A 9,715-nucleotide genomic window follows, 5' to 3' on the forward strand; every position below is an offset into this window, starting at 1 on the left:
AGTGCCCAAGGCATGGGTAACTTACACATCTGTGAAGGCACCATTAATGCTGGAAGGTACATACAGGTTTTGGAACAACATATGCTGCCATCTAAGCGCCGTCTTTTTCATGGACGCCCCTGCTTATTTCAGCAAGACAATGCCAAGCCACGTGTTACAACAGCGTGGCTTCATAAAAAAAGAGTGCGGGTACTTTCCTGGCCTGCCTACCGTCCAGACCTGTCTCCTGTCGAAAATGTGTGGCAAAATTATGAAGCGTAAAATGTTGAATCTCCTCTCTGAGCTGCCACCTTATCGTGGTAGAGGAGTTTGCGTGTCCCAATGATCCTAGGAGCTATGTTGTCCGGGGGCATAAAGCCCCCTGGTAGGGTCTCCCAAGGCAAACAGGTTCTAGGTGAGGGATCAGACAAAGAGCAGTTCGAAGACCTTTATGAAGAAGAAAAAACATAGACCCAGATTTCCCTCGCCCGGACGCGGGTCACCGGGGCCTCCCTCTGGAGCCAGGCCCAAAGGTGGGGCACGATGGCGAGCGCCTGGTGGCCGGGCCTGTTCCCATGGGGCCCGGCCGGGCAGAGCCCGAAGAGGCAACGTGGGTCATCCCTCCAATGGGCTCACCACCCATAGCAGGGGCCATAGAGGTCGGGTGCAATGTGAGCTGGGCGGGAGCCGAAGGCAGGGCACTTGGCGGTCCGATCCTGGGCTACAGAAGCTAGCTCTTGGGACGTGGAACGTTACCTCACTGGGGGGGAAAGAGCCTGAGCTAGTGCGCGAAGTTGAGAAGTTCCGGCTGGATATAGTCAGACTCACTTCGACGCACAGCAAGGGCTCTGGAACCACTTCTCTCGAGAGGGACTGGAACCTCTTCCACTCTGGCGTTGCCGGCAGTGAGAGGCGACGGGCTGGGGTGGCAATTCTTGTTGCCCCCCGGCTCAAAGCCTGCACGTTGGAGTTTAACCCGGTGGACAAAAGGGTAGCCTCCCTCCGCCTTCGGGTGGGGGGACGGGTCCTGACTGTTGTTTGTGCTTATGCACCAAACAGCAGTTCAGAGTACCCACCCTTTTTGGGTACACTCGAGGGAGTACTGGAAAGTGCTCCCCCGGGTGATTAGGGTTAGGGTTAGGTTTGGGGTTAGGATTAGGGTTGGGGTAAGGGTATGCTCGGTCCGTCTGCAGCCCGCCCGGGCGACGCCCACACCAGTCGCAGAACCCCCCGAGAACCCCGAAGGCGTACAACGCCAAACTCCTGGGTGTGCAATGTGGTGGCAAACACGGCCGAATTGCTGTTTGTCCAACGACGCGCGCGTTTCGGTCCCTCAGACCTCATCAGGTTGGCTGTTAAATAACACACGGCTTCTGTTTTGTCTTCGCAGCTGGATGTCCCCTCATCGACAGCTGGAGAGCGAATGAGCCGGTGGAGTAGGAGGAGGACTTATTTACGAGAGCTCTACAGGGGGTGGAGCTTCGGGTTAGGTTTGGGGTTAGGATTAGGGTTGGGGTAAGGGTATGCTCGGTCCGTCTGCAGCCCGCCCGGGCGACGCCCACACCAGTCGCAGAACCCCCTGAGAACCCCGAAGGCGCACAACGCCAAACTCCTGGGTGTGCAATGTGGTGGCAAACACGGCCGAATTGCTGCCTGTCCAACGACGCGTTTCGGTCCCCCAGACCTCATCAGGCTGGCCGTTATCTAACACACGGCTTCTGTTTTGTCTTCACAGCTGGATGTCCCCTCATCGACAGCTGGAGAGCGAATGAGCCGGTGGAGCAGGAGGAGGACTCATTTATGAGAGCTCTACAGGGGGTGGAGCTTCGGTCCCCCTGCAGTGCCACAACGGACCCCCCAGCCCAACCACGCAAGACAATGCAAATATGGTTGTTCTTTTGTGCCTCAACTCCTGTGCATGTGTTTGAGCTCCTCACCACACTGACATGGTGCCCCTTGCACTCACGTCCCTCGCAAACAGAGTCCCCAGGGAGCCCCACGACCGGCAGAACGCCACCCAAAGACGGACTGGAGGCACTGGCGGGTTAGGTTTGGGGTTAGGATTAGGGTTGGGGTAAGGGTATGCTCGGTCCGTCTGCAGCCCGCCCGGGCGACGCCCACACCAGTCGCAGGGTTAGGGTTAGGTTTGGGGTTAGGATTAGGGTTGGGGCAAGGGTATGCTCGGTCCGTCTGCAGCCCGCCCGGGCGACGCCCACACCAGTCGCAGAACCCCCCGAGAACTCCGAAGGCGTACAACGCCAAACTCCTGGGTGTGCAATGTGGTGGCAAACACGGCCGAATTGCTGTTTGTCCAACGACGCGTTTCGGTCCCTCAGACCTCATCAGGTTGGCTGTTATCTAACACACGGCTTCTGTTTTGTCTTCACAGCTGGATGTCCCCTCATCGACAGCTGGAGAGCGAATGAGCCGGTGGAGTAGGAGGAGGACTTATTTATGAGAGCTCTACAGGGGGTGGAGCTTCGGTTCCCCTGCAGTGTCACAACGGACCCCTCAGCCCAACCACGCAAGACAATGTAAATATGGTTGTTCTTTTGTGCCTCAACTCCTGTAATGTGTTTGAGCTCCTCACCACACTGACATGGTGCCCCTTGCACTCACGTCCCTCGCAAACAGAGTCCCCAGGGAGCCCCACGACCGGCAGAACGCCACCCAAAGACGGACTGGAGGCACTGGCGGGTTAGGTTTGGGGTTAGGATTAGGGTTGGGGTAAGGGTGTGCTCGGTCCGTCTGGGTTAGGATTGGGGTTAGGATTAGGATTGGGGTAAGGGAATGCACAGTCCGTCTGCAGCCCGTCAGGGCGACGCCCACACCAATCGCAGAACCCCCCGAGAACCCCGAAGTCGTACAACGCCAAACTCCTGGGTGTGCAGTTGGTGGCAAACACGGCCGAATTAATCTGCTGTCCAACGACGCGTTTCGGTCCCTTAGACCTCATCAGGTTGGCTACTAATGCAGGATGTATGCCATCTTTTTAACTGCGTTACCTCATGCCTACTGGGACACTCCTAATTCCCTAGTAGGTGGAGCACTTCTAATCCCCGAGACTTACGGCTTCTCTATTTGTCTCCACAGCAGGATGTGCTCCATTCAACTGCCGGAGAGTACTGAGCCGTTTTGAACAGGAGGAGAATATATAGGAGGTCTGCAGTGGGCGGGGCTCACGCTCAACACTGCAGTGTCGATGTTTTTGACTCTCCAAACTAATCCTACATTTGTGATGTGTCTACTCGACATGGTGTGTGCATCACAATGTGGACAAACACACAGGTAAGTATCAAGGTGTTTATTTAAAGCATTAAAATGTTTGCTTTGATCTTTCTCCAATTCCTGTTTAATGATGTGTCTGAAACAAGTTTCTGTGTTCAACTTGTGGCCCCCCAACAACACACACACCACAACAAAGTCCCCAGAAGGCCCACGAATGATGGGACGCCACCCAGACGGACTGGAGGCACAGGCTTGGTTAGGGTTCGGGTTAGGGTTAGGATTGGGGTAAGGGTGTGCACAGTCCGTCTGCAGCCCGCCCAGGCGACGGTTAGGGTTAGGGTTAGGTTTGTGGTTGGGGTTGGGGTTAGGGTTAGGAGAGAGAGAGAGAGAGTGAGATAGAGAGAGAGAGAGAGAGAGAGAGAGAGAGTGAGAGAGAGAGAGAGAGTGAGAGAGTGAGAGAGAGAGAGAGAGAGAGAGTGTTAGGTTTGTGGTTGGGGTTGGGGTTAGGGTTAGGAGAGAGAGAGAGAGAGTGAGATAGAGAGAGAGAGAGAGAGAGAGAGAGAGAGAGAGTGAGAGAGAGAGAGAGAGTGAGATGAGAGAGAGAGTAAAGGTTAGGTTTAGGAGAGGAGAGGGAGAGGGATAGAGAGAGAGAGAGAGTGTAAAAAAGAGAGAGAGAAGAGGAGGGTGTGCTCGCTCCATCACAACCTGTCCAGGCGACGTCAAGCCGAACGATGGACCCCCCAAGGACCCTGGAAGAAATCGAATCGGGGCTTTAAATGAAGTGACAAACACATGCGGATAATATCCAGCGACGCGCGTTTCGGCCTTTCAGGCCTCGTCAGGCTGGCTGAGCCACGCCCACTGGAGCTCTTCTCCTTCTCCAGTGGGTAAAGGGTGCTTCCTTGAAACCCCTGGCCAAGACGGCTTCCCTATGTGCCCTCGCGGCAGGAGGGTATCTCATGAACTGCCGGAGAGGGAATGAGCCTGGGTTCCAAATGGAGGAGGTTATATAGTGTGCTGCAGTGGGCGTGGCTAGTGCCAAGCCTGGATTTGAACCCAGGACTGCAGGATCTTCGTATTGTGAGGCAGACGCGCTAACCCCTCTGCCACCGTGAAGGGTTAGGGTTAGGGTTAGGGTTGGGGTTGGGGTTGGGGTTAGGGTTGGGGTTAGGGTTAGAGTTAGGAGTTAGGGTTAGGTTTAAAGAGAAGGAGAGATGGGTAGGTGTTAGGTGTAAAGAAAAGAGAGACGGGTAGGTTTTAGGAGTGAAGAAGGAGAGTCGGTTAGGGTTAGGGTAAGGGGTGGGGGAAGGGGGATAAAAGAGTGTAAAAAAGAATATAAGAAGGGTGTGCACGGTCCATCTATGGCCCAGCGGGCTCGCACTCACGCCTCATTGAGGCCCCCCGGATGGCGGGTGCCCAGTTTTGTGATCCAGGAGCGTTCAGTCCACCTGCGTTGGCCTACACTCCACTTGGAGTCGGCCTGGATCACGCACGCCCGGACAGAAGCCCACCAGTGCCGGATGAAGTGTTGCACTAGGTGGGTGGAAGTGTTCTTCTGCCGGACAATATTGTATTTGTGTTGGCGAAAACGGGTGGCGATTGTATTACCCGTTTCGCCAACATACATGACTTGGCAGCGCTGGCAGAGGATAACATACACACAGTTCTTAGTGTGCCCGTCCCCTCTGCACAGCGGTCGGAAGACCTTGCCATTGTGTCGGTTGATCAGCCAGGGGATGTGCTGAAAGGGAGCATTGCTTCGAGTGGGGGGCGGATCTCTAAGGGAGGGGACCCGAGCTCTAACCAGCAAATCCCCCAGGCTAGGATTCTTCCGGTAGGCTGAGACCAAATAGTGCTGTTTAAGTCTCCCGCTTTTGTCAACAAAATCCCTAAAATTTTGTTTCACCATTCTGGACACCTGCACCGCCGCCGGTGAGAATGTGGTGATGAATGGGATCATGGACTCGCCGAGGGGGGGCTTTTTTGGGTCAAGGAAGCACCTGAACTGTCTCCTGAGGAAGGTTCTAGAATACCCCCTCCTCCTCAGGGCACAGAACAGGGTTCCAGTGGCCGTGATGAAGTCCTCCTCCCTGGTGCAGATTCGGTGGAACCTCAACAACTGTGATTTGACCAGTCCCGCGTAAGTGTGTCGGGGGTGGAAACTGGTCTTATGGAGGAGGGCATGGGTGTCTGTTTGTTTAAAGAAAACTTTTATGTCAAGGTGATGGGTGGAGCAGAATGTTGAACCTTTGAAGGTGGTGGTGTCCAAAAAGTCCACCGAGGTGGGGCTGGTGGTGGACTTGATGGTAATGCTCGGATTGTGTGTATTGAGGGTGTGGCGGAACACCTCAAACTCCTCCACGGAGTGATCCCAAACACCCCAGATATCGTCGAGATATCGTAGATAGTGGAGGGGCTGAATTGGGCAGGCCGCCAGGGCAGAAGTCTCCCATTCCGCCATGAAAATATTGGCGTAAGCCGGAGCGAACTTCTTCCCCATGGCCGTGCCTTTGATTTGGAGGAAGAACTTCCCGTTGAATTCGAAGTCATTCCTCCTAAGATTGATATCGAGAAGCTGGAGGAGTTCTTTCTCCGGCCTGCTAACGTCTCGATATTTACCAAAAATGTTTTTTACAGCTTGGATGCCCTGGTCAATGTCAATATTGGTGTATAAACTATCTATATCTATGGTGAACAAAATGGCCTCTTGGGGAATATCTAAATTTTTAATTTTGTCAATAAAGTCGTATGTGTCTTTGAGGTAGCTAACATGTTTGATGGAGAGTGGGGTCAAGTAAAAGTCAATAAATTCTGCTGTTCTATAAGTCTCGCTACCACAGTCGGACACGATAGGCCTGCCCGGGGGGATTTCATGTGGTCGGCTCCACTTGTGCGGTTCTTTGTGTATTTTTGGAAGCAAGTAAAACCTGCGGGGGCGGGGGTCCGATTCACCCAAGAGGTAGGTGTGCTGTTTGTGGTTAATGAATCTTTTGTTTATTAAATTGTTGACTATTTTTTGTACCATAGGGGCAGTGTCGGGGTAAATAGGTGTGGCCAATGGGGAGTAGTATGTGATGTCGCTTAGTTGTCTGGTGCCCTCCCAGATATATTGAGCCCTGTCTAAGATGACCACTGCGCTTCCCTTGTCTGCCGGTTTAATGACAATGTCTTTGTTGTTTTTCAGACTCCTCAGGGCCTCCGCTTCTGCCCGTGTGAGATTGGGCGCGACCGCGAGGGCGCAACCCGACAGGAGCGATGGGTGCTCATCCGCCGAGACCAGCGCGTGGACCTCCGGCGGCAGCAGACCAGGTGAGGGCTCCCATTGAGACCTCGGGGTGAAAGGTCGCGGTACGAGGGACCCCTGTTTCTCGTAAAACACCGCTAATTTGACCCCCCTGTGGTATTTCTGCAGATCAAATTTAACCTGGTGGTGCCATTCGGAACTGAGGTTGGTGGACGGAACGAAGCTGAGGCCTTTGTCGAGGAGGGAGCGCTGCGACGAGGTAAGTATGAATTTTTTGGACAAATTTACAATGTTTTTTTTTGTGTTAGTGGTGGTGTTGTTTGTGTTGGTGTGACCCCCCCGACAGGTCGGGTTTTTGGGGACGCCAAGTTTAAATGCTGAAGCCAATGCTTCAGCATATTCCTGGCCGTGGTATCGGTCCAATGTATACTGTCTCTACCCGTCGCGAACTGGTCGCTGGTGAGTGCTGGGATGAAATGGTAGTTTTTGTGAATATAACTATTAATTTGCCGGAGGTTGTCCTTATGTTCCTCGGGCAAGTTATCGGAAAAATTGAGGAGGGGGATGAAGATTTCGGCATTGGGGAAGGTGATTTTGGCCGTCTTGAGGGCCTTTTGGAGCTGCTTGAAGGTGGTAGATTTGGGGTTTTGTTCTTTATTGTTGATGCCGAAAGATAAGACCACCATTTCAACCTCAGCACTGACTTTGGTTTTTTGCAGGATGGCCTCTGCATGGCGGAAGTTGGCCCCCGGGCTAAATTTGGAAACGCTTCACGAATTTGCGTGTCATCCTTGCTGCTGATGTTGATTGTAATGATGTTTTGCATTTCTTTCTTGGCAGTTGTTATTATACTCAAAAGAAACTACAGTTATTTATATACTAATAAGTTTAAAAACTACACTTATTTATATACTAATAGGTTTATTTAAATATGTCCATAAATCATGAAAAAGTCAATATACACGTATATATTTAAATATGTCTATAAAATCGTGAATGAATTTTGTTTTTTGTTGGCAAGGATTAATCGTGACGAGGCCGGGGCGCGAACGCTCGCCTTCGCGGGTCGGCGCTCCGCGCTCCTCGCTACCAGGCGAGCTATACCGTCGTGCGGTGGGCGCGGCTTACCTGGAGGCGACACACCGAGCGCATGGCTAATTTGCGGGGCGCGAACGCTCGCCTTCGCGGGTCGGCGCTCCGCGCTCCTCGCTACCAGGCGAGCTATACCGCCGTGCGGTGGGCGCGGCTTCCCTGGAGGCGACACACCGAGCGCATGGCTAATTTGCATGCGGGGGCGGGTACGAGAAACCGCCGCGGCGGTCCGGGTTCGCGCGTGCGCCTCCGCGAAAACCGACGCGGTGGAGAGACCGCGGGCGACGCGGCACGGGGGAAAGTGCGGCGCGGGGGCCGCTCCGCGCCGGAAGCGCAAGCCCGAAGATCCGGCGGGTTTTTATTTGTGTCCGAGAGAGCGCCCCCTAGGCGGCCACGGATGTCCGCGTGAGCCCCTGTCGCTCAGAGCCTGGAAGAACCTTTCGAAAAAAGAACCATCGAAAAGAGGGGGAAAATTCAACTTTTGTGTCCCAAAATAGCTCACTTTGACTCGGACACATTTCCTGCCAATTCGGCCTGTCTAAGCCTGGCGCACCTACTAACGTGATGGGGGTGTTTTGGTAGACCAGGAAAAAACAGGCAAAATCGAAAGAGGCTTAAAGTAGGCAGGAACTCAAGCCTCTCTCGTTGTTGGACTTAGAAAAAATCCGGCCCGAAAAATAAATCCCAATGAAATGCATTGGGCTTGGCGCTGGGATTTTTTTCTAAGTGTGTGAACGAAAGAGGCTAAGGAGGCTGGAACTTAGGCCTCTCTCGTTGTTGGACTTAGAAAAAATCCCAAAAGTGGACACTGACAAAATCACGCATGTTGACACTTAGGCAAAAAATCCAACTTTTTTCGACTTGGCCCGACTTTTCTTCCATTTTTCCCCCACTTTCGCTGGTTCACTCCTGGGTATCTTTTGTCCATTCCCGGGGGCCCCGGAGCTCGTGCAGCTCACTGTGGGACTTCTGGAACTCCATCCTGGGTAGGATTTTTAAACAATTTCGGACCTTTTTCCAACTTTTTCTCAAATTGTCCCCCACTTTCTCTGGTTCACTCCTGGGTATCTTTTGGCCATTCCCGGGGGTCCCGGAGCTCGTGCAGCTCACTGCGGGACTTCTGGAACTCCATCCTGGGTAGGATTTTTAAACAATTTCGGACCTTTTTCCAACTTTTTCCCAAATTGTCCCCCACTTTCGCTGGTTCACTTCTGGGTGCCTTTTGTTCATTCCCGGTGTTCCCGCGGCTCTGGCAGCTCGCTGCGGGACTTTTGGAACTCCATCCTGGGTAGGATTTTTAAACAATTTGGCACTTTTTCCCGACTTTTCCGCAATTTTTCCCCCACTTTCGCTGGTTCACTTTTGGGTGCCTTTTGTTCATTCCCGGTGTTCCCGCGGCTCGGGCAGCTCGCTGCGGGACTTTTGGAACTCCATCCTGGGTAGGATTTTTAAACAATTTCGGACCTTTTTCCAACTTTTTCTCAAATTGTCCCCCACTTTCTCTGGTTCACTCCTGGGTATCTTTTGGCCATTCCCGGGGGTCCCAGAGCTCGTGCAGCTCACTGCGGGACTTCTGGAACTCCATCCTGGGTAGGATTTTTAAACAATTTCGGACCTTTTTCCAACTTTTTCCCAAATTGTCCCCCACTTTCGCTGGTTCACTTCTGGGTGCCTTTTGTTCATTCCCGGTGTTCCTGCGGCTCGGGCAGTTTGCTGCGGGACTTCTGGAACTCCATCCTGGGTAGGATTTTTAAACAATTTCGGACCTTTTTCCAACTTCTTCTCAAATTGTCCCCCACTTTCGATGGTTCACTTCTGGGTGCCTTTGGTTCATTCCCGGTGTTCCTGCGGCTCGGGCAGCTCGCTGCGGGACTTCTGGAACTCCATCCTGGGTATGATTATTACCCAATTTGGCACTTTTTCCGACTTTCCCTCCATTTCCCTCCCACTTTCGATGGTTAACTCCTGGTTGTCTTTTGGTCATTCCCGGGACCCGGGAGGCCTCCGGCCTGCGGCGGGACTTGTGGATCTCCATGCTGGGCATGATTTTATGAGTTTTCTGGACTTTTTCTTCCCCTGGACCCGGGAGGCACGCGGCTGGACGTTATGCCCCCTAAAATCTCTCCCTTTGCTTGTAAGGCCAATTTTCTGCCGGATTTACTCTGTATGGAC

Source organism: Nerophis ophidion, linkage group LG05, assembly GCF_033978795.1.
Source record: "Nerophis ophidion isolate RoL-2023_Sa linkage group LG05, RoL_Noph_v1.0, whole genome shotgun sequence".
In the NCBI taxonomy this organism is placed as follows: domain Eukaryota; kingdom Metazoa; phylum Chordata; class Actinopteri; order Syngnathiformes; family Syngnathidae; genus Nerophis; species Nerophis ophidion.